Source organism: Centrocercus urophasianus, unplaced genomic scaffold (assembly GCF_019232065.1).
Source record: "Centrocercus urophasianus isolate 14NV4802_14NV808 unplaced genomic scaffold, USGS_Curo_1.0 seq_11, whole genome shotgun sequence".
NCBI classification, from domain to species: domain Eukaryota; kingdom Metazoa; phylum Chordata; class Aves; order Galliformes; family Phasianidae; genus Centrocercus; species Centrocercus urophasianus.
This window is the reverse complement of record NW_024884253.1, coordinates 35,901,510-35,926,880: the sequence shown is the minus strand read 5'-3', so window position 1 is coordinate 35,926,880 and position 25,371 is coordinate 35,901,510. Positions and strand designations below refer to the sequence as shown.

Here is a 25,371-nt window from a genome sequence, read left to right as displayed (position 1 = left end):
CTGGGTTCAGAGTGCTGGTTTCATTAAAATGACTTGGAACGTGATGATGTCCCTGGGTGCTCATGATTAACCTGAGTCTACGGCTTGCCTTGCAGGTGGGGAACTTCAGGCAGTGCTTTTATGGGATGATCATCTGTCTGAGACAGAGGCTGTCACCAATCTTGATGGTGAGAATGAATATTTTAATAGCTATATTAAAATTAAAGGGTGAGATATTAATTGTATTATTCCATACTTCTTCCCAGAGGCAGCAGCTGCAGTGTGGCATAATTTAATAAGGCTATCCATCATGTGATGAATTGGTGTGAAAACGTTACTGGTCAGTACTGTAAGAAAGAGCTCTGTAGCTTTTGTTTCATCAGGAAGGGTGCACACAACAGAAGTGCTGTTTGACAAATGTTTGTGTGTTGTCCTGAAAATAAAGTACTGGTAGGCTTCTTTTTTTGACCAGGAATTGCATGTCAAAGTGGCTGGTCGGTGCTAAACAACCTGAACAGCTTAGAATCAAAAACCTTGTGCTCCATGACCTTTGCACTGAGCTGAAGCAGAGGCCACTGTGCTCTGGGCCTCTGCACTCATCAAGAGCTTCCAAGTGAAAACGTGGAACTGCTGGGGCTGTAGGGGGTTACTAATGAACGCTGGGGAAAGCAGGTTTTAAGGAAGGCTGCCAAAGGGTCCCCCGGGTCCTAACAACTTGGTATAGTTCTAGTTTGTCAGCAGTTCACTGAAAGGTCACTTTGTAGGTGGTCCTGTGTAGGTTGAACCACTTCAGTCCAACTGACTGAAGTCTAAGTGCTCTTTGGAGAAGACTTCATGCAAGAGTTCCTATGCCCCTTCTAAGTGAGACACAGGAAGATCCTTCCCTTTCAACTATTTTAACTGATGAGAAGGGACAGCCTGTGTTGTCCTGAGAACTCAAACTGATGACCTGAAACCAGGAGATGAAATGTTGGAGTGGCGTTACAGAACAAGAAATGGATAGGTGTGAAAGGTTTGCTTTCACAAGGTGCTTAGAATTCAGTCAGCAATTAGACATGTGCATCAACGTGCAAATCACAGAACCATGGAACATCCCAACTTGGAAGGGCCCCCAAGGATCATTGATTACAAATCCTGCCTCCACATAAGATCACAGTAATACAAATTCTATGTCTGAGAGTGTTGTCCAAACTTACCTCGAGCTCCAGCAGCTTGTGGCCAGGACCACTGCCCTGGGCAGCCTGTTCCACACCGACCACCCTCTGGTGAAAAACCTTTTCCTGATATCCAGCCTGCCCCTCCCCTGACACAGCTCCATGCCTTTCCTTTGGGCCCTGTTGCTGTCACAGAAAGCAGAGCTCAGCGCTGCCTCTCTGCTCCCCTTAAGGAGCTGCAGCCACCATAAGGCCTCCCCTCAGCTCCTCTGCTCTGGGCTGAGGGATCTCAGCTGTTCCTCACACATACTGCCCTTCAGGTCCTTCCCCATCTTTGCAGTCCTCCTTTGGATGCTTTCCTTGTCCTTATCTCTTCAGCCCAAACTTGCACTCAGTGCTCAAAGTGAGGCCACAGCACAGAGCAGGATAATGCCTTCCTGGTGACTGTCATTGTTTGAAAGAAAAGTCAGGCACACAGACAACGGAATAAAGGTGCATCTGAAATCAGATTTGTAGTTCTTGATAGCTACCAGGAACAGAATACTAAGAAAACAATCTTTATGGCTTCTTTTATCCTTTGCAATTATTAAAAAAAAAAAAAAAAAAAAAAAAGAAAGAAAGAAAGAGAGAGAGTGAGAGAGACAGAAGGGAAAAACCCCACAAGTTAATTTAGGAGAGCAGTCGCCAGTCAGCTCCCCAGGCATGAACAGGCAGCCGAGGCGCTGTGCGTGGGCTGACTTCAACGCTGGATGCCGAGCAGCGCTTGGCACAGGTGAGCGGGGCTTTCATCGCAGACCCAAATTAACATCGCTAATGCCGTGCTGTCCGCGGCCGAAGGAGCAGCCCCGGGCGGGGCTCAGGGCTCGGCGCCCAGCCCGCCGCCCCCATGGTCAGCCACGCCCCGACCGAACAAAGGCGGCGGCGGTGGCGGCGGGGCTGCTCCACGCAGCGCGACCACTGCGAGGGCAAGCCCGCACCGACCCGGGCCCGGCCGCGTTGGGAGGGCCCCGCACCCCGGCCCCCACGCTCGGCCCGGCCCGGCCCCGCTCGGCGGCGTGTCGGGAGGAAGCGCCGGCTGCGCGGCCGCCGCCCCCTCGGCTCGCCCGCCCCCCGTCTCCTCCCCTTCACGGCCGATCCTCCGCCCCCTCCTCCTCCCGCTGGCGGCGGCGGCGGCTTTCTCGGCCCGGCTCTCCGCTCTTCCCCGCGGCTTCGCCTCGCTCTTCAGCGGGAGGCTCCGCGCCGCGCCGGCGAAGACGGTAAGGGCGGCGGGGCGCGGCGCCGGGCCGAGCCGCGATTCGGGGTTCGGCGGGCGCGGTGGGGCCCTGGACTGAACGCCGCGCCGCCGCTCTGCAACCGCTCCCCCTCTCGCTGCGGACCCCCCGCGGCGGAGGGCGGGCGGGGAGCGGGCGGGGGGTTCATCCCACCGGGCGCTGCGATGCGTTGTGAGCCGCCCTGCCCGGTGGGGAGGAGGCGGACGGACCCGTCGGGTGGGCGCCTAGGGGAAGCGGAGCCAGTTCTGTGCCCGCTCCCTCGGGATCCGGCGGAGCGGGCGAAGCGGTTTGAAATTCCTCGCTAATATCAAGGGACAACATATGGCTCGGAAGAAAGCAGCTGGGAGGACTGGCCGGTTAGCTGCTCCGAGTTATTTTTCCCGGGTCGGTGCGGAGCGTGAACTTCCTCCCCTGGACTCCCCTGCGCGGGGATGGGGCCGAGCACATGGTGTTGCTCTGTCTTTGACACCGCGCTGCCCGAGCGGGACGGCCGGCGGCTCCCGGTGCTGAGCTGAGCTGCGGGGAAGGCTTGTCCGGAGATAACTGGCTTGTACGGCCCGTGCTCCTCCTGCGCTTACCCAGTGGTACATCTCTCCCAGGGCAAGGAGCGAAGCTGTTTCCTATGGTCCAACACGTGTGACAACGTATATAATAGAGTAGGTTAAAACTTTCAAAAATCTTGCGTGGGCACATCTACGTCTTCCGTGCCATCACGGTGTTAATTCACTTAGACCCGAGTTGGGGGGATTTGCATGCTGATCCGTGCTTGTGTTTCGAATCTACAGTTATTGTGTTCAGATACTTACGGGTGGAACATCCTTTATGCTTAAAGTAACAATGCTATTGTGTTTTTAAGCAGGAGGATGAGTTTTATCTGTAGCGTGGAACTTTTATCTTTAGTGTAGACCTCTTATCACATGGCTGTAGTGCTCTGTTTTTGAAATCTACTGATTTGCTGAGTGGCTTTGCAGAGGTCACTTTGCAATTTGACTTCACTCCCCTGTGAAATGTGTCTCTTGATTAAATATGGTACTGGGTTAGAGCTAGTGCTTTCATTTCACATCCATATTTATGTACCATAGGAGCCATGCTTTATAGGGCAGCTTGTTGGCTCTGCCCATAGAGCCTGCTGGTTCTTTGGTGCACGGCATGCTGTGGGCGTACAGTGTGCCTTGTGTCTCACGTTGTGTCCTACTTATTTAAAAAAGTTTGGAGCTCTGAAAAGGTCAGTGTAATCCATACCACCCCAGCACACAACTGGCTTAGAATTAACAATACCCTTCTGAGCACTTCTGGAGCAAAAAAATGGCACCCTATTCACTGGGGTGGGATGAAGAGATTACCGTTTTTGAAAACTGTGCTTCTCTGTTGTGAGTGGGCAAGTGCTCTGCTTTTGCAAAGCTTCAGTGTGAGCTGGTGAGACCATTTCTGGTGGTGCAGGCTGAGAGAGAGAGATGAAGGATCACTGGTAGTCTCTGTGGGGATGATGGCAGTTGTTTGCCATGGTGTGCTTTGGTCAGAGCTGTATGCTGGCTCTGACAGGCATCCCATTATAGAGGATCGTAATCATTTGATATTTCATGATGCGGTATTGAATCTGTGGGTACAGCCTCTGTGGGCAGGAAGTAACAAGCAGGTGTCCGTGCTCTCTTCACAGCTCTGTAATGTAGGTATACCAGGAATGTACTTTTTGGGTGATTTATTGCCTTGATGGAGCTGATAGCCCTGAGCTGCCCTTGTGCCAGGACATTTCTGCAGATAATGAGAGAAATCGTGTCATGAGTCAAAGCTAAGAGGGGAATGGTGTTTTCCAGGCACATACAGAACTCATCTGCTGTCACTTTGCTGGAGTGGCTCTTACCATATCCTGCTGCAGCTCATCTGAGCACTCTCTCCCTGCACCTTGGGGCTGATGGCATTTCAGGTAGTTCCTGGAGGGGCTCTGTACAGGTGTGGTTTTACAGTGGGCGTGATGTTGCTTTCTACTTTACTTTATAGTTTACATTATACTCCAAAACCAGGAGTGAATTTCATTTAATGAGGCAAAAGTGCGTGAAGTTATGAAACATGGCTCTAAAATTATGTTTTGGTTGCTCAGAGCTACAGAACCTATTTGAGATATGTTGCTAACATGAAAAAGCGTAGTGTGCAAAAGTCTTCCTTTTTTAAGTATGCTTCTAAAAGTGGTCATGTATTTCAGCATACTGATTGATATTCAATCTAATTACCATGGGATATCTTTTGCCCATTAACTGTAGAGGAATGGGCAATGAACTTATATGTGCACCCTTATATATACACCCTGTCCAGAGCTGGATGTCATGTCTTTGAGCTTTTGTTCTGGAATGTTTCTGGTCTATCCATGGCTGACACTGGATCTGGCTTTCCATCACTAAATTATAGCTCTGTTCCACAAGGCGCATGTGTTGATTAGCCACAAATTAATCATTGTGAATTAAAATGAGGGATTGATGTGTCAGCTGCAAACCGCTTTTATTTCAGAAGGTCAAGTTCTGAGAAGTTAGAGAAACTAGTTTGTGAAGTCCACTAAGCTAAAGACCTACAGGTCTACAGATTTGGAGGAGAAAAAAATATGTTGGATTGCATTAAATGAAGGGTACAACATCTGCTCAGAACCTGCATTTTAAGCAGGAGGAAAAGTTTTCCAAGGAGACTGCGGACCTTGCTGCAAGACTAAGTGTCCTGAAAAAGATACCACAGGTTACCAGAAAACCCTTAAGAACTGAAGTGAAAGAGGAGACTTACTGTCAGTGGGCTGAAACTGCAGGAGTAACATGCATTTCTAAATGCCAGATTGTGAAGAAATTTAACATGAACAGAGGTTTTTTTTTTTTTTTAAAGGTGGGGGGAAGAGAAGTTGGGTTTGATACTGTGAGGACCAGTTTGTAGTTAAGGATGTGACTTTAACAACTCCAAAATTAGGCATTTATGGTCAGTTTCTATAGAAATGAGGATTTGAATATGGGAGAAAGACAGCATGACAAATAAATAAAAATAAATGCTGTCAAGCAAAGGAAAGCAAAGGGTCTTTGCTGTAGGACTCTGAAAGGATTGGCATAGAATGTTGGAGCCAGGTAAAAAAAAGTTTGTTGTCTGTCAAATTGGATGTAGTGATTGTGATAGCAGTAAAGCAAAATAATTACACTTGTGTTCATTTTCTAAGGAAAGAAGAATGAGATCTATTCACACTTCTTGCTCTGGTCTTAATAATATTCAGGGATTTAGAACAAATTTAGAATGGAAAAAGTAATTAAATACACAAAGATAAGTGGAAAACAGGATAAGATGCATCATGGATTTGCTACAATTAGGTCATGGGAGACTAAAGATGTATTATTACTGGATGAATACTGAATGTTGTAGACAAAAGGAGCAGAAGACTTCAGTGGTGCTACAGTGAAAATAGCTAGATTGAAAATATGAGGACTGGTTAAAAAAAATAGTTAAGCTTAAGGAGATACCAAAAAAGAAATTGTGACTCTGGCTGCATGAATGGAGTTGCTGGTTTGGGGTAGGTATTGCTGGGGAGCTGGTCGTCTTTCCTTCATATCAGCTAAGATTAGTCTGTGCAAAGGGTGATTGCTGATGAGGTGAAGTCAGGGAGCACAGTCAGCATTGAGGAAGGTTGGATTGTTGCACAGGAGGTCTTGAATGTCCACGATGACTGAAGTGGTAGGAATGAGAGAAGTTAAATAGCTCTGAAAGTGAGATTATCTGCTGAGTGATTATTAGCAGCACATCTGCTATCAGCTGGGAGGTCATCCTTTAAAATAGGTCTGCAGGGGAAGGCCTACATGCTGTACTCAAACAGGGATGACTGATGCTGGACGCAAAACAAAAGGAAATGCAGTGGTCACCAAGATCTCTTCAGCAGAGATAGGCAAGTTATTATACAAGGCATTGGGAGATTTCATGTCAAATGTTGCGCGCAGTTCTGGTTACTTGTGTACAGAGAATATAAAATTCCAGTAGAACATCTAGAGGATCATCCAGCCTACAAAGATGGTGGGTGCAAACAGTCTGGATTTAGATGGAGACTAAAACTGAAGCTGTGTTGGCTTTTATCTCTTAGTTAGGGCAGACAGGAAGGTAGCAGCTGCTAAGAAATTCCCTGGGGCAGATTCTTAGAGAAGAGGAAAGGTCATAAACTGAAGTTCATCTGTAATTGTTGATTAAAAGCTTGTTGTACAGGAGGATGACTGGATGTCTTGTTGAATGAATGTTAGAAAATATGTACGTTGAAAATTGAAATGAGTATCCAGAATCTGATAGCTGGGAAAATCTCCCACCTGTTGGTCTATTAAATCAGTTTATGTTTGAAGTTTGCGTGTGACTGCTGAGGAACCTGCTTGGGTAACTCAAGATACCTTAAGTTAGTTGCTTCAATCCTTGATGTAAATCAACAGAAATAGAAAATGCTTCCATGAAGGAAGCATCATGAACAGATAATTTTTTTTTAATTTTTTGAGGATGACTGTAGTCCAGTCACATGATGGTGAATGGAATTTTTAGCAAGTAAAATTCCTGTCAATGCCATTAGTAGCTGCTGCTTTTTTTTGTTTTGTTTTAGTGTATAATGGAATCAAGTATAAATCATAAAATATTAAAGATGACCACAAATTAATATGCATGGGATAGAAAACAGAAGAGCAGGCTGGAGGTCAGGATGGGTGATGAACACATAAGTAAGGACCACGCTGTCCTGTTGAGTGGGTGCTTACATCCATCCTCTGTGCTGAGCCACACAGAGCCCAAGGAGGCCCGGTCACTGAGGACACCCTGAAGCATGAGGCATGGCAGCTCACACACTTTGTTCAGGGTTTCCCTTCAGCTGAAGGCTTGTCTGGTAAGAACAGAAGGCGTGTGCCTCATGGAAAGCTTAATGATGGCGTATGTGATTTGATGGCCCCGCTGTGTTGACTTTGATCTCCTCTATAGCATTGGGGCCTGCCCATTTGTATGCTCTTCTCTGGCTGGGCTTTGTAGACACAATCTGGCTTCTGGAAGCTTCAAGAGGTCTCTTTATAAAGCAGGAAGAATGTATGTCATTGGTCAGGATGTATCTTTAGAAGAATCATTTTAAAAAAGCAAGATGCTTTGAGAATATTTGTACATCAAAGCAAGATCAGTGTCTTGATACTGTTTTATGTCTGTTTGTTTTGAATTTATAAGGCAGGTGTCTAGCTTCCTTAGAAATAATACAGCTGCAAACTCCTTTCCACTGTAGTTGTGGAAAATTTAATAGTTCAAATTTTCAATGTTTGCTTTAAATACATGTGTTTTTTCCTTTTTTTTTTTTCCCCTCTTCTCAAGTGGAGCTGTGTAATGAGCTCAATGTGTTGGCATCCCCCGTAGGAAATAAACGTGAAAAGATTGTGTTGAGCCATCGAAAGAATAATTTAACAATCCCAGGGAAAATTGAATTTATTGTCTTGGTAGCTTTTAGCATGTATTATGCTATTCACTTATTGTGATTTTTTTTATTTTTTTTTTCCCACTTGCTGCTGTTGCTTTTATATGAGTGATGAGTATATCATTAAAAAAGATGAGACCAGGTCTACGCTTTGCGTTTGCGTGGCATCTTTTATTTGACAACTTTCAAGTTCCAAATGCTAATGTGTGAGGTGGATAAGTTATTTCAGGTTTATAAAGGAGAGATTCAACTTGAACTTGAACAGCCTCCAGCAAATCAGCTGAGCACACATCTTCTGGTGCTTTGTTGAGTTCTTTAAAACACCAATAATTTTTTGTTACAAATTTGAGGTCTTGGAAAAGTCTGTATTAAGAAATGGGAGGAAACGTTTGAAGACTTTATTGGTCAGGGAAGCTAACAGCCACATCCAGTATCATCTGCAACTCAAGCAAGTGAAAGGAGCATCCTTGTTGCTACTGTGTTGATGGCAAGCATGGTCAGTCTGGGAAGCAGAGAAATGGATTGGAGCAAGAGGGGAGTGGTTTAAAGAGATGGAGGTAAAACCTGGAGTATGCACAAGTGGGAGAATACAAGAGAGATGTGATTGACGAAATAAGAGTTGGGGAAAGACTCTGAATGAGCAAACCAGTGAAAAGGGAGATGACAGAATTGCTTGTGATACACTTCAACTCGGTATGCGTATTAATGCGTGTTCGAATTAAATTGGAAAGCTCATGTTTTATTCATCACTGTGATGTGACTGTGGGATAGCTATTAGCTGGCTGGGGTTGCGCTATTTAGAGGAACATGTCTGAATAAAGGGAGGGTACAGTGGGGAAGGAACAAAGCAGAACCTTGCAGCAAACTGCTGGGAGAACCTCTTAGGTGTGAGCATCTGCCAATTACGTGGCGTTTTGTGTACTTCACAAACAAAGCAGAGGAAAGGAGAAGAATTGTGGGAGGAAGAAAGGGGAAAGAATGGTTGTTCTGCAGCCTTCCAGTGCTCGCTGGCAACTTTCTTTCAGATTTCCATCTGGTGTTTTTCTTATCCTTGTGCAAGTAGGAGCTGAAGAAGCATCCTTTCATTGTGAAAGGTAGCAGCATTGTTCTTTCTCCAGTACCTCTACATAGCATTAGGCAAGTCTGTCTTAAATAACTACACAAATTCATGAATGGACTTAGAACTTTGGATTCAGAATGACCTTTGTATGTTGTTGTCCTTTTCTATTTGACAGCCTAATCAGTGTGTGCTGCCAGGGAGGTCAGTGAGCCATTGGAAGTGAAACTGTTTCTCTTGTGTGTACTGGTGCGTGTATGTAGATATGAGTAGTTAAAATGTGATGGATTTCACTTCTATGTTTAATTTAATTGCAAGATTCCTATTATCTATGTTGTTTTGCCATTCCGAGCTGTGATATTGCTGAAGTGTATTGCTGCTGAGCTCTTCCAGTGAATTACTTTTCTGTGTTGAGCGACAACTGCAGTGAGTGACAATGCCAAATTAATTTAAGTGGTAGGCAGTGTGAATGGGAGTTTATGGAATGCTTTCACTCAATTTGGACACGTGTTATTTTTAACTAATATCTACTAGTAAGAAATTGGAGTCCCAGTTCTGTAACACATGACATTTCTGCAGTGTGTTTGTGTAAATGCATGGGGAACATCTGCAGATGGGAAGGTCTTGCTTAGATTTTTTTTTTTTTTTCTTGCAAGACCACAACACAAGCTTTGCTGAAGGCTTTTCTGATACTGTCATTAGTTCTTTTAGTTATTGTTACTGTTGTCCTGATCTTGTAATGTTTGCTGTGCAAGTTCAGGGGATTATTCCCACTATAGTATTGAGCCCTAATTGAGCAAATGAAATAATGTATATTAGGTTAAGCTTCAGCAGTTGTAGCTGAAGTGAATCCCACAAATCTTTGTATATTTAAAACCACACATTTCAGCCTTTTTTTTTTTTTTCCTCCTTTCTTCCTGTTTGGTAGACTGTAAGGGAAAGAAACTGACTCTAATGAAGCAGAGCAAATAGGAATGCATAGTGTAAGCAGTTGAATTTGGAGAGAAAATGTTTTCCTCTGATCTTTGCCATAGTGGTTTGAGGTATTCACTGGTGATTGTGTTAAGCAAGATGTGTATATTTAGAAAGAAATCTTAATTTGATTTTTTTTTTTTTTTTTTTTTTTTTAATAAACTCCTTATTATAGAAAACTTGTGCTGTCAAAGTTTCTATTTTTGGAATGAGGTCTGCTTTTTTTCTGTTTAATTGGAAGATGATCAGTGTCATTTCTCTCTTCCTTCCCTCTCTGTCCTTTCCCCTTAAAACAAAACTTGCAGTCTTTAGACAAAAGTGTCTTTGTTTTTACATTTGTTTTATGAAATCACTTAAATCCTTTGGGAAAATCTTTCCTCTCACAGGAAGAGGGGGGGAAGAATTCTCTTATAGCCAAAAACAGCAAGCCTGCTACCAGACATAACAGTGTTTTGCTATCTGAATAGTAACAGATTGCATACAATAATCTATTTTTTTTGTCTTAAAATGAATAAGTGCAATTGCAGGAATGCACACAAATAGGCATGTATCTTTTACTCAGCAGTTGTAAAATTAGGAGGACGTGGGGTGAAAATTGCTGCGGGACTTTCTTGGAGCTTCTTTGGTCTGTTGCTAGTGGTGGAGGGGGGGAGATGAAGCTGAGGGATTGATGACTTTAAAAGTGGTATTTCAAAGCTCCACAAGATTTAAAAAAAAAAAAAAAAAAAAAGCTCTCTTCTGGACTTTCTGATGTTTGGAACTCACTTTATCCTAAAATCCTCCTGGTTTGACATCTTCAGGCTGTTCTGATGCTTGGCTGGGGTTGTGAAGCCATCCATCCTAATTTTCAAAAGACAGCTGCTACAGTAGGCAGATGTGCAAATTACCCTTTACTGATCTAGGAGCCTGGCAACTGACAGGAAGCATTAGCATGTGAGAGAATGAACCATAAAGACCAAAAACTATGTGAAATATCACCGTGCTAATTTGCCTGCATAGGCTTTATTCTGAAAATATGCTAAAGAACAGGAATGCTGATGAGATGGAACAAGATTATTGCAGCGTGCCTTCCCCTGAATGTAATAAAAATGCAGAATTCTGCCAGTGGCTTACTCTTTTCAGCCACCTGTCTTTTTACAGGGATCTGAAGGGATCCAAGATAAAGGGAAGTAGTGTGAATAGGTTCTGAATGTGAATGAAGAATTAAGGAGGTCTCACTTGAGGTGAGGAGGTAATAGTTTATTTTCTGTAAAGGAAGAAATCAGATACTGGACTGAAATTATGATATAATACTGACCTAGGCACCTTTGTAAGTGTATGGAGAATTTGGAGTGTGGTGGCTTCTGAGGCATAACTCACCTGGCATCTCCTTGCATCTTGGACGGTTCACAGGTGTCTTGTATGTAGCGTGATGGTGAAGGCACATGCTGCTTATTTTCATGTCCTGGCCCTGCAGGTACCCCTGCTCATCTTTCTGGTGCCCAGTGAGGGAACTGTGAGACCTTGGGTCATTTTGGAGTAGTATCCATGCCACTTGTGAAGAGGCATATGCAGAGAATGCTCACCTAGTATTTGATCCCTTTCTAAGCGCTCTTCCTAAAGACTAGGCTAGAGAATTAGAGGCTCTGGGGACATAGCAGCTGAATTAACTCCTGCTTAGCTGGCTAAACAGTAGTATCAATGCTTGGCCTAAACTGTGAGCGGCCAGATGCACCAGGAGAAGCCCTGTACCCCATCAACTGAGTTTAATAAGAGGTTTTTTTTTTTCTTTTTTCTGAGCTTTCATTATCTGTAAGCTGCTATGAAGGTGTCAAATGATGCTTTTCCAACTGTTGGAATCAGCTTGGTTGTTTTCCATGTTACTTCTGTGTTGCTGTTACTGAAAGGGCTTGGTATAAGGCACCCAGCCTGTGCTTGAAATCAGATGTGTGTGCTCCACCTGCAGTGTACATTTCATTGCATCCTCTATCATTGTGATTCTTAGTAACCAAGTGCTACTAATGGCATTATCTGACTTTGCAGCCAGATATCGTAGTGTAATTCTGTAGTGGCATTGCAAGGCTGTGAGACAGCTATGTGGTGCCCACTGCTGTGCTCTGAACGCAAGGAGCTGCTGTCCAGGTGAGACGGGAAGGCAGGGAGACAAACTGCATGTTGATGTTAATTCTGTCTGTTTTGAATTGTCTGTCTGATGTTTTCTATTGGTATTCACATGATTGAAGTGTATAAATACACCATTCTATTAATTTCGGAGGTATTTAGCAAATGCAGTAACTATAGAAGGGCATTCTTAAGTGAGGAATACTAGTGTAATGGCAGTAGTGATAGAGATCCTGTCTAATGCAGCACTAGCTGCTGTAAGGTTTCAGATTTTCTGCTACCTCTTTCTCATGCTTCAAACTTCTACTACTTTAAAGTTGAATTTCTAATGAGAAGCAAAACCTGTTCCTTAATCAGTGAGACTTGCTTTTATGGAATACTTCATTCAACTTGGTGCAAATTGAAAACTGCCTATTATTTGAAAATAAAGCCCACTGTTTTCAGTGTTGAACCAGACTGAATGGTGCCCAGTGAAGTCTTCCTTCAATTAAGTACAACTTGGTACCATAGTATACTTAACTGGAGGAAATAATAAAATAATTTTATCCTTTGTTGTAAATAGTCCTTTTTACATTACAGTTTTGGAGTGATGAACACGCTGTTACAACCATTTTCATAACACCCTTCTTTCAAAACAGACAATTTTGGGTGGAAGATGCATCTTGTTCTTTAGTGGAGCAGTCACCTGTATATAACATCTTTCCTTCATGTGAAGTTGTTTTGTAGAGTTGTGCATAGTTGCACAGTTCTTGCTTGGCTGGGGGCTTTTCTGAAATCAATGTCAGCACTCTTTCATACTTTTAAATGTTGTGGTATCTGATAGTGAGATGATATACCTCACTTTAGTTCTGTTTATCTTGCTTCTTGTGTCAAACAGCTCTTAAAATTGTTGTGATCTGTTTTTCTGTCATGAGAAAAAACAAAAGTATAAATGAGAACATAAGAAACAAAATTCACTGGGACTTGCAGTGAGCGTTCTCCAGGAGTGGGTTGGTAAGTCCTTGGAGGAGGCAATTATGGTGCTGGAGTATGGCTGGGTTCCTTCTGGCTGCTGGGCTTTGTACCACTGAAAGCTCCTGAGAAAGCAGGGAGTGTGCCCCTAGGTTGCAGTCCACCGTCTGTCTCTTTTCTTTTTGACATTATAATGTCTTTGATCACAGCTTTGCAGCCTTTGGCAGCTTGAATTGTAGAAGAACTTCTTTCCACTGTTGAGAAATTACAGAACTTAAATATCTAATTGTTTTCAGTTGCATGATAATTTGTTTTAACTAATTCTGTTCTGACTTGGGAAGAAGACAGATGTGTTCTTTCTGGGAAAAAAAAGGATGTGTTCTGCGTGGAAAACTCCATACAGCTTTTTTTCAGGTAATCAAAAGCATGCTTCAGAACAGATTTGAATTATCTTGAGTTATGTAGTTATTCTTCAACCTAAATACATACGAAATGCGAAGTGACATAAAATGAAGATGCCTAGTTCAGTCTGTTGTCTTCTTGTAAAACACAACTAATTTCTCACAAGGAAAAGTCTTGGGAAAAGATTCCAATTATACGCAGTCTCTGTTTTTGGTTATTACTTTTCAGTTTTCTTGTTTTTTTTTTTTTTTTTTTGCTTAGACAATTTTTTTTTTTTCTCTTAGCAGTCTCTAGGATGAGTATTTAAACTGGTCATTAATGTTTCATTTTTGATGTCTGCAGTACTTCTACCTTTATGCTAATGTATGTAGATGTACAGGTCAGGACTTGACCTATATAGTAAAATGCCTTAACTTAGTCCTATGTACATTCCTGGGTGAAAGTATTTAAATAAAAAGAAAGGTGAGCTGTTGCTTGATGCTGTAATTTTAGTTGGAGACTGACATGTATGAAATGAAAATTAGGCCCAAGAAACCGAGTATTTTGCAACTACATTCCATTACTGCTGTAAATGCAACTTATAGAGCACTTTCATGTCACAGTCAAGATTTTCTTTTGCAGGTAAGAGAAAGTAGTAATGGCTTCACATAAAACACAAGGAGAATGGCCAAAACAACATTCCCACAAATATGTGCATACATGAGGCAGGGAAAGGGAGTTGACCAGAAAACTCTCTCACTTCTGGCACTGGGACCAGCAGCACACATCAGTATCCACAGAATTATAGAATGGTTTGGGTTGGAAGAGACCCATAAGATCATCTCATTCCAAGCCCCCTGCTGTAGGTAGGGACATATCCCTCTAGATCATGTTGCTCAAAGCCCCAATGAACATTGTGTGTGGATGTCTTCAGGTAGGCTTGTGTCATCCTGGAGAAAAAAGGCTGAATCCTTCTTTCTATCCGTTTGTATTTCTGCCATAACACAATGTTGTCCATATGTGTGTGCACACAAGTAATACTCTTCATTCAAAAGCCCTGTAGGGACTTGATCCAGTTTCCTAGATGAGCTTTTCCTTTCTGCAGCTGATTTGGGCTGGATCTGGAAAAACAGTTACGGTACCTGGTCTGCATCCAGCAGTGAAGTGTTGCTCTTCTGAGGACTGTTAGCTGCAGTAGGAATGTAGTCCTTTGTGGTGGGGCTGGCTCAAACTCATCTGCCCTGAGCACTGAGGATATGGCACATGGCCCTCTGCTAAGGCCTTGTTCCCCTGGTGGCTTCTGGTGGTATTGAGCAGGCTGGTGGCAAGTACATGGTGGACATCCAGTGAATGAATTCCCCAGGCCCTTTTCTTAGGTGTCTTCAAAAATACCTCAAATGCTTTTAATTTTCACTTGATTTCTGTACTCAGTGTTGCTTTGTCTGGAAGTTGTTACAGCTTGTAGAAATTCTCACTGGTGGTGTAAGATAACTTGGCAGTGTCTATGAGAAAATGGTTATATAGGGAAGAGGCTATTTTGAGATTATTTTTTGTCATATCTGGAGAATTACCAAAAGCAGGGAAGTGCAAAATAGTGTTGTTGTTTTTTTTTTTTCCCCTGAAATTTCACACTGCTTTTCAAAATAAATGCTTCAGCCTTTAAGTGGGTGAGTGCTTGCTTGAAAGTGGTGACTCCCAAATGTTCACGTTAAGCCGAGAATAAAACCTTTTTAAATGCAATCCTGCCTTTGAGAAGAACTTAGTCTAATTCTTTTGGAGACTTTATTCTCCTTATGGAATGTAATGATTTTCTTTGCTTTTCAAAGAAAGGACTGAGGATTGCACTGAAGATGCTCATTGCATTTCTGGCAGGATTTTTATTCAGAATAAAACTGTTAAGCATTTAACACTGTAAACTGTTTAAAAAGGATAAGTTATGTAATTATGAACTTTCAGATAAGCATTAGTATTAATACCTGGTTGTCAGCAATAAGATGCTATAATATTGAAAAATTAGCAGATATAAATAAGTCTGAGCCTTTCCTCCTGCTGAGCTGAAAACGTGGCTTCATAAGTAGGAAAACAGATGTAGATGCAGTTTGTACCTGAACTGTTAAGGACTTTTAGTTATTCTTTAAAGAGGCTTTGCAGTTAAGAGGAAACAGAAAAGAGTATCTTAATTATGTGCAAATCTTCAGTTTGGAAGCTGATGTGCTATTACATTTCTCCAGTATTTTAGTATTCGTGCAGTGAGGACCAGGTTTAGGGACTTACCTTGGTTAACTTACCTTGCTCATTGCTGAAATATGGCAGCTGATGTCTGCTTTAATAGTAATCTAAAAATAAGAAATTAAACACCATGAATTATTTATATGCTTAATAATTTGGACATACAGATGCTGATGTCGCTTCATAATAAACATGCACATGGCATATATTCACAAATAAGAAAGTAGTTCCTCAACTTGTGATATCTGCTTGTGGACTGCAGTTGGCTCTCTGGGCAAGGAGCATGCATGCTGGTAAAATATGGAGAGGTATTAAAGCAGTCCAGATGACAATCAGCTTGCATTGCGCGTTGGAAAAGAAGGGTGAGAAAATAACTGGCAAATTCTTCCAATTCCTGGTGCTGAACTGTAATTTTATTGTCAGTGTTGGCTGCAGTTGAAACCAGTGTATAGGTAAGTCTTGTGAAGTGAAATGTTACTGTGCGTTTAAAGAAGCAATACCGAAAGTAAGCAGAAGACCTGCTGCTTCACTATTGAAACTTTCATGGCAGGATGGCATAGGACTGAAGTACTGTTTTCCGCCAATAGAAACTGATGGCTTCTGGAAGCTGAGGTGCTGAAAGTATTTTTTTTTTTTTTTTTTTTTTTTTAAATTATTATTTGTTTTTTTAAATCCAGTCTATGTTCAAGCAGTAGTCACAGGGCATAGATTTACTCCTCATTCCCCCAGTATACTTCATGACAGTGATCCCCGTGCCAGTTCTGTAAAACAGGCGGTCTGTGTTCATTTGATATAGGTGTGACAGAAAAGCCCCCATTTGGGGACAGCAGTAATTTCTGAAGTCCGAAACCTGGCTGGCTGTTTCCTGCACTTTCTCTTCTTATTATAGTATAAAAATACTAGAAATGATTGCATGTGGCTGTAGGAGGTAGTACTTAATGATAAGCCTTTTTCTTTTCTCCCCTTTTGCTAGGCATTTTGCAACATCAGATAAACAATACTATATTTCAACATTATTTTATTGTTACAGGAATTCTGTTGTTCCATTGTTTGTGAAGTGGTTTAACAACTGCTAAGACTTCATCAGTTAACTAAGGATCTTGCTGAAAAGTAAATGTAAAATTGATGCAGTGATGTGATATTGCCAACTTGAGTTGTTTTGTGGGTACCCAAGCACAGTGTTTCTGGTTTATCATGCTTTGTTTTCTCACCATCAGGACCATTCCCACAAGTTGTGGGCTTGAGTGTACATCTGGCCAGTGCAGGTATCCTTCTTGCAAAATTGCTGAGAAGGCTTGAAGCATGTGGTTTTGGTTTGTTTTTGAGGAAGGCAGATACTTCACTTCTTAAGCCAAAAGGAAACTTGTCAGATGAAGCTTGATCTTTTCGTAAGCATTTTGAATCCTGCCTGGGTATTGCAGGTGCAGAGCCTGTACCACGTGCTGGCTGCTGATCGCTCCCTCTGTGGACAGGAGGATTAGAGCAGAGTTTCAGCCCTAATCCTGGGTTTCCTGTGTAGATTTGGTTTAGTCTTACTCCAGTTCAGCTGCTTGTGTGTGGAAGAACGTGCTTTTCATATACTTCCTCTCAAAACACAAATAAACTCAGTAAATTTGAATGGGATTGTGTGAAGTTTAAATGGTAGTTTGATGTTTCTTGTATTGATGAGCTATTTTAAGCCTTATGCCTCCTTTCCCCCCATGAAACATGCACACACTCCTCACTGACTAATAACTAGGCACATGCTTTGAACAGTCATGCATTTTAATTAAAACAAAATGATAGCAATTTTGGATTTAGGTTATTTCTAACTATCTGGAATCTCTTTTTTTTTTTTTTTCTTCAATAAATACTTGTTTAGTCTACTTCTTGTTACATTTTAATTCACTGCTAAATATGTGGGGTTCCTTTATGAAAATAATAATATTCTATGATTAAGAACACAGTAGTAGGCACTACAGAAATCCATTGTAACTTACACAGGAAAATGTATGGACTTGGAGTATAGTTAAAAGGCTGCTTGGCAAAAAAATTGGATGTTGACAGCTTCACTGACATAGTTCTCAAAACCACTGCCACTGTTTCCCTCATTCTCACCATTGAAAGAGGTGTTTGAGTTAAAATGAAGCTGGTCTGGAAGCAGTGCTAATTAGCTTCTATGTCTCACATTGAGGGAACTGAGAGCTGCCCCTGCTTGGAGGAGGGAAAAGTCTCTGGTCCATCGGTGTGTAATCTCCTACCGTTAATATTCAGAGGCCTAAAAATGTACTGGATTTTGCTTCAGAAAGGAGCTTGAATGCACGTTATTGCACGAGCTGTGTCTAAGCCACCTTATTCAAGAAAATAGTTGTATAAAAATACCTACATGACTGACGAGTTGTTCATTGGCATGCACTGAAGACAAATTAATTTGTTTTCCACACAAGTGAATACTGCTTTTTTTTCTTTCAATTCTCACAGAAGCTCAGTGATAAGCCTTGAACACAGAATCAATGCTTTATTCTGTGCGATTTGTATGTATTTGGCTTTTAAATCTGTTTAACAAAGTAGTGCAGCAAATTTGGGATTAGTGACATGCTAGTTGCTTTGCTGAAGGAGGCTGGTACAGAAAATTGGGGTAATTCACATTTTTTTGCATTAGGTATTAGCTGGCACAAAGATTTAGCTGTATTACATATTTCTTTTTATACCTGACCTCACAGCTATGAGGAAGTTGTGATCCAGCTGTAGCAGTATCAATTTGACAGAGAAAATAATCATGGGTTTTGTGCAGATCTTTAATATTGGCAGTAAAATATTCTAAGCTCTTCAGCTTTCCTTTCACTTCTCAAATTTAAAAACAATGTTGATTTAGTGCTGAGTATCTGTTGTTATACCTGCTGGTTTGTGTTTTAGTGCTCTTTATTGCTTTTAGAATTGTTTTAGTTTCACCCCTCCCCCTGGGTTCAGCCTCTCACAATACTGAGGGCTGTTAATACTTCAATCAGATATTGCTCACAAAAGTTTCTGATAAACTATGAAATGAGTTTTGAATTTTGGTAATATAAAGCCTGGACTGTAAGATCTTGCTTTGAATCTGGGCTTATTTGGTTAGGCACATTAAACCCATTATTAAAAATAGCGGAGCTTTTTTGTTTTTATTATTTTCATTTGAGATCAGACCTCTTTGAACCACAGAGACGTGCACCTGTGCTCATTTTAATCCCTGTGTAGTTTTCATCAATTATCACAGCAGGCAAGAAGAAATCAAATTGTAAAATGCTTTTGAAGAGTAAATACATTCAACCTGGGGTTCAAGTTTCTATTTTAATCAAATATCATATCATCTGTATTCATGTTTGTATGCAAAGCTGAATTAAGGCTGTGTGTGTGTGTGTGTGTGTGTGTGTGTGTGTGTGTGTGTGAGAGAGAGAGAGAGAGAGAGAGAAAGAGAGAAAGAGAGAGAAAAGCCTTTTTTGTTTTCATTGTGAAGTATCTGTTTTGAAGTGCTTTGGTGTAAGACAAGTATAGTATGTTGGTGTTTGTAGTGGAAGGCTGTGTGTGTGTGTGTCTGTGTATACACAGATTTTATTTATTTATTTAAGCTAGGAGAAAATCTAGGTCAAGAGATTTCGTTCTTATTAATAAGTTAGGGCTCTGTTCAGTAAAAATCATCCTCTGTGGCTAGGAAGCTTCCTGACTTGAGAAGCAATGGTGGGGGAGGAACTGCTGCTCAAAAAGACCAGTGGGGAGCCTTTCGTGTCACCACTGTTCTAAGATGCTCACCTCCCCGTGATGCATTTTTAATAATCACTGTGAAAGCTCACCAGATACATGTTTCTCCCTTCTGCTCTAGAGCTGATGTTAGATGGCTTTCCTCCATTCTTGGCCTGTTTTGGCACCCATCTATAAAGATGGCAGGGCTGGAGACCACCAGCTTGTCTACGTGTGGCATGGTATCAAGGAGCACAATTTTAAGAGAGGAAATGCCATTTTAAGTTAGAAAGTTGGTGCACAGAACTCTTGTTGCACTGTCCTGTTGTCCTTTTTATTTTTTCCCAAGATGGTGTAGATGTGGGAGGAGGCCAGGGAGTCTGTCCATCTGCTTCCTCAGGAGCTGTCAGTGGTATGTTTGAGCCCCTTAATACTTGGTTTTGTGCAGACAAAAGTCAAGAAGCATATCCATCAGTTTTGGGAGATTTTCAAATCTTCAAATGCGTGGAGTTGTGGATCCATACTTCCCAAAATGAGATGCACATGAGCCTTAGATGTAACAGACAGCCCATATGACTAATAAAATTGCCTCGTCTTGAATAACTGCTGTAGATGTGAACTAAACTTTGAAGCAAGCCAGTTGACACCCACACAGGACTAAATTATAACATCCCAAATAAATTGCTATGCAGTTTAAGTGCTGAAGTAGCATCAGTACAAGGAATTGTTCCCAACAATTATTCATATGTTGAATGTTGCTTGAAAATTCTTGGTTTAAAATGTTAATTTTGCATCGTGGTTTTTTTTTATGTAGTATGAACAAACTTCAAGTTTGTTAAAACTGGAAACATAGGAGAGAAAAAAACGTATTTTAAGTATTTATCAAATTCTGCTCATGTTGTATATTTTACTGTAACTTTTATAGTTAGTGACCAAATGATTACTTTTGGTGTACTTTTCTTTTAAAGCTTTAAGAGAAAAAAAACCCCTATTTAGTGGCAAGCTCTGTCTTGAATTACATGCAAAACCCTTGTAGAAGATCTAAGGAGGCACACATTTAAAAACTTACCCTCTTTTATTCCTGGTGTACAAACATAATTAGATTTTTGAATGCATCGTCTTTACAACATGGGAATGTAGCAGTAGAAATGATAACATTGTAGTAAATGATCAAGGTGGAACTCTCCTTAGATGATGTTTTGTTGGTTTTTTTTTTGTTTGTTTGTTTTTTTGTTGTTGTTTGCTAAACAAAAGGTGGTTCTTCTTTTAGTGTTTTTGATACTAATTCTGTATTCTGTGAAAACTCCTTAGTTATATTTGAGTTTGAAATTCAGAGTGTTCAAATCCAGTGTTTAGGGTTGAATGCTTACTTGCTTGCCTGTTTTTGTATTGAAGTTATAAATAATTTTCTGCAGTACCATCTGTATATCTATCATAGTCAATGTTATTGAGCTTTATGGGGAGAATGCCATACTGACGTTTTGTTAGTCTCGTGAAATCATCAAAATATGTATTGTCAGCTTAAAGTCATCAATCTCCAACTGTTCCCATTGTTAGGAGTTGTTGTCTCTGTCAAAAAAAATACGTATTTTACTGTACAAAAATGTTGTGTGCATTTTTGGAGATCTTTTTATATCTGGAATGACCAGCATTATTTTCTCAGCCACATAATCATTTGAAATAAGGTTAACCAGCGCAGCTGTCAGCGGAGTGGACCTTCGTAGTTAATCTTTATTATTTAAAAGGAGTATCTGGGTAATTGCTGAATGAATGACAGTGTAGGATGAGCTCTCAGTTGCCCTTTCTCTTGATGGCAAGAGAGACCTCACCTTATGGGCTATTGCACAGTGTCTTCCCATACATTTTTCTTCCTCTTATGTGTCCGCTGTTGTGAAATCTCTGAGCAGAGGTCTTGTGAACTATTGCATCTATAGTGGTTCTACTTCTTAGTGATTGATGAATTCAGTTCTATTTTAAACACTTGTAAAAGAAAAATATTGCATGCTCTTTCATTCATTCATAACCCCAGTGCTGTTAAATTTTGTTAAGAGTTGTCAGTGGGAAACGATGTATGTGGCACCCCATTGGAAAGCCCAATGGGCCATCTGTGGCTTTTTCACACTGCATCTGGTGGTATGACAGGACAGTGGAGGAAAGTGATTGATACTTCAGTTTATAAGGTATAAAATGTGTCAGAAGCTTACGCTAATGAGTTACCAAATTGTGTGACAATAGAAGTCTCTTATGCTTCATTCTTGATTTGACACTTGACAAAAAAAGTGGCCCAAAGCCAAGGTCAAGTGGAAGTATCCTGCTGTTGTTGCCTCCTCTGTGTCTTTCTGTAGTGATCTGATGGAAGGCTGATAAATCGTTATAAAAGAAGCAGTTAGGGCTTAAGACCTTAGAAAAGAATTGTAAAGCCTGATTGAGTATGTTGATTTATACCGCTCTGAGCATGAGTGGTTGGTTTGGCTGCTTGCCCCTGGCCCGTATTTGCCAACTTCCCGTTGCTTAGAGCAGAGCAGTTGCTTGAATCTATTTCCTCTCACGTGTGGAAGTACTATACTACTGCACTGAATTTTTGGGTAGCAACAACTTGTATTTTAATTAAAATACCTTTTAACCAGCAACCAGATTTTGATCGCTAATTTTAAAGAAAGCAATCATGAGATCCTGCATATTTTTTACTTGTAGAAACAGCAGTGTCTCTAATGGCTCATTTCTAAGCTAGAATTGTATCCATATATCAAGTTGTTTCCTACTCTGCTTTTGAAAACAGTGCATCATAAAAAGATTGCTATGCGATGCCTCTGAAGAAGTTTAACTGCAGAGCTGACAGCTTGTGTTTAAGTCCTGCCTGCATGGACATCTATTAGATTTTCCTAAGGATGGGGCCCACAGCCTGGGGCTGATCTCTGTTCCTGAGACCCAGTGAGAAAGGCTCTTGGTAAGATGTCACAAGGGAATGGGTTGCTAGGCATAGTACAGGGATTGCTTGGCCCTGTGGCCTGACCCAAAGTCAAAACTTTGCATGTCCTTGTTCCTGACAAGGTGGAGTGTGGGTTTTTTTTGAAGCCTGGCTGTAGGGTTAGTGTTTTCTATCATGGTCAGTATAACTGCTTTGTGTCTTCTAGTTTTCTGACATTTTGTCGGTTAGCTTGCATGATGTCCAAACCACAATTCATCTGTCTGTATCCTCTCCTCCAACTGTAAACCATCCAACCAAGGAAAACTACAGTTGATTAACCAGGCTTAAAGCTTATCTGGGCTTTACTGGGTTGTGATGTACTGCAAGGGAGATAGGTAGTTTTGGTGTAATGCATGGTAAGTAAGTGGCTGTCCTCAAGGGCATATGTATCAAACTATGTTCTTGCCTCTCTTGAGTTTTAACAGGTTGCTGATGAAAATTCTTTAACTGGAAGTGTTGGGTGTTACATCTATGAACTGCAGAGTCTGCCAGGCCAGAAGAAAATTTGCTTTTGTTGGCTAGAACATCTATCTAAATTTCAGTCATGCTTAATGAAAAAATGAATTGATGACCAACTCCCTCACCAGTTTTCTTATTTATTCTGAAATGCATGAGTTCTGGGTTTTTGTCCACGGTGTTTGCGTATGTCTCATTAGTAATTCCTTTTACTTGTGATACGAGCTTGAACTAGAGTAAATTCAATTCCTGTGTTAGACATTAAGCAAGTAAAGGATTGAAACTGCTTCAAAACGTGTGGGTAGCTCACTCTGAAATGCCTCTATCGCTCTTGCATGCTTACTGCCTTCCTGTAGTTGTGACCAAGGTGCTGTACTGTCTTCAGTCATTCTGGTACATTGGAGAACCAATCTGGAAGCTTCCTGCCTTCCTTTCCCTAGCAGAGTTGTTGGGAAAGTTTTATATCTGCATCCAACACCATCCAGAAAGCCTGAGAGCTGTATTGATCTAATTATTAATGGTATTACATGCCGCTTCTGCTTCTTTTGAATGTGAGTTGTTGTTCCTCTGTTACGCACAAAACACATTTTGTGCAGTGGTTCAGTGTGATAGAATACAGTGGTATGGTATGATAGCAAGCATAGGTCTCATGTCACCTGCACGGCCTATCTTACATGGGTATAGCAAAGTGGGAAAGACTTGTTTTGGATTTGCTTAAAAATCCTGCTACCCCAAGTATGGTTGGGTTTGCAACAAGCATCGTCATGAGTCCAAATCTGTTGAAGGCTCTAGGTGGCATTTAATGGACTTTGTTATAGCAAAGACTTCTGAAAGTGTCCATGCATTCCAGAGTATTTGCTTTAACATCATAGTGGTTATACTACTACAGAAAGCTTGAGAGGAGTGTCATGGTGTAAGGTCTAAAGATCTTTCTCAAGCTTAGATCGTGCTTTTAGTTGTATGCTTCTCTTTTGCTTAGAGTTCCAGCTTTACTTGTTAAGTGCTACAAATTCTTGAAAAGTTTCTTGTGAGAATGCAGACAGTAGTGTAATATACCTGATTCCCTCTTCAGCTTCATGTAGTTGCTCTCATGTCTGTTTTCGGGAATGTCTTGTCTTAAGATTTCTCCCAAGTAACAGGCAAAGATGGTGATGGCATATGGCTGCTTCTGTTTGTCCTAAAGTCAAACCAATTACTTTGCTTGCATCTCATGAGCTGTACAGTGGTTTTGCTTTCATAGGGACTATAAAAAATGAATTAAGTTAAATTGCAAGCCTAAAAAGAAAAGGAGGAAAAAAAAAATGCTTCACAAAGGAATGTATGCCATGCACTGCTAAACATCCAGCAAAATCAGTGAAATATAGCTCACCTTTCCCATTCTCCTACCTGCATAAAATTTAAAACAGTTCAGAATTTGGTTTATTTCAGGTATTATAGCCACACTGTAATTCAGAAACTTCTGTATTTTGGACCTTACTCTTTAAGATGATGTGTGTTCCCAGAGCCCTCAGTAGACTCAGAGGGTACACTGTTTCTTAAAAATGGAAATTGTGGTGGCTGCGTCCAAATCTCAAGCCATTTTCAAGACCCCTCAAATCAGGAGGAATCTCATTGGCATGCATGTCAGGATCTGTGAGTGAGTCACTCTTAATTACATTGTTGCATCTGTCTTACCCTTTTTAGGAGACTATAACTAAAACCACGGAGAAATCAGTAGCGACTCTATAAATATGGAGTCGTCTTTTGCCTCAATTTCAACTTCTGTTTTTTGTATTTTATGGTTCTCAGTAATATTTGAAGTAATAAGGCAGTGCAATGTTTTTGTTTCCTTTCACAAGGAAGGAGTAAGATATCAATTGTTATGAATAAATTTCCTGGTATTTGGTGTTCAAGTCCACTACCTAAGCCTGTCTTCTCTTGTCACTTGAAGCGTCATTGAACTTGTTCCTCATTTAATTTTATGTATATATATATATATATATACACACACACATACATATTAAAAGTGCACTTAATATACACTTACATTTCTTCACCCCCTTCCTTTGTGCTTCTGGCTCACCTGTCATCACCAAACCCAGGTGCATTCACAAATATGCACGCTTTGTGCTTGTGAGCCTCTTGACTAGAGGTGAATATTCAAATTGAAAAGAGCCCTGCAGCCCAGTCCTTTGCATGGATGCTTGGCTTCAGTGTTGTATCCTCCCTGTGAGTAATGTTCTCTGCCATCTTCTTCCAATGCCATCCAAAGCAATTTCTTCCACAAAGGATATCACATCTCTTTTTACACATTTAGGGGTCCTGTTTTACTTGGCTGCCCACTGATAATTAAGAGCCCTAATTACTACTTTTATAACGTCTGTACTTATTTTCTTTTGTTTTTTAATTCCAGGTGGGAAAAATCCCCGCCCAGTGGAGATGGGTAATGCATTGGTCAGCAAATCTGTTTTTTTTTTTTTTAATATGCATTTCTCTTCTATTAGATTTTCATGACTGTGATTCATTCCAGGAAAATGCTAGACTTTCATTAAAAGGTTCTTAGAATAAATGTGTATTTTGTCCTTTTATTTTATAAGAAGTTAACTTTAAAAGAAGTAAGGGAAGGAAGTCTGGAAGGTCAGAAGCTGTAATTTTGTAAGCAGTCGTATGATTGTATTAAGGACTCTGTTCTGATTCCTTTCTTGATAAATGGTGCATGTCATGAAATGACAGCTTGTCTGCACCTG

The 25,371-nt window shown here is 41.1% G+C and overlaps 1 protein-coding gene across 6 annotated transcripts in view; it reads left to right on the top strand.

Moving 5' to 3' along the window:
• Positions 1 to 2,317: 2,317 nt before the first annotated feature.
• Positions 2,318 to 25,371, top strand: part of FAM110B (family with sequence similarity 110 member B) — a 161,492-nt gene continuing 138,438 nt past the window's right edge. For 4 of the 6 annotated variants that reach the window (XR_006172162.1, XR_006172161.1, XM_042840020.1 and 1 more), the window contains exon 1: positions 2,318 to 2,389. The gene's annotated coding sequence lies outside the window, so the exon portion shown is untranslated. Of the gene's footprint in view, positions 2,390 to 4,303; positions 4,329 to 25,371 lie in introns of those variants that run through there. The other 2 variants (XM_042840023.1, XM_042840021.1) reach the window with 2 other exon arrangements.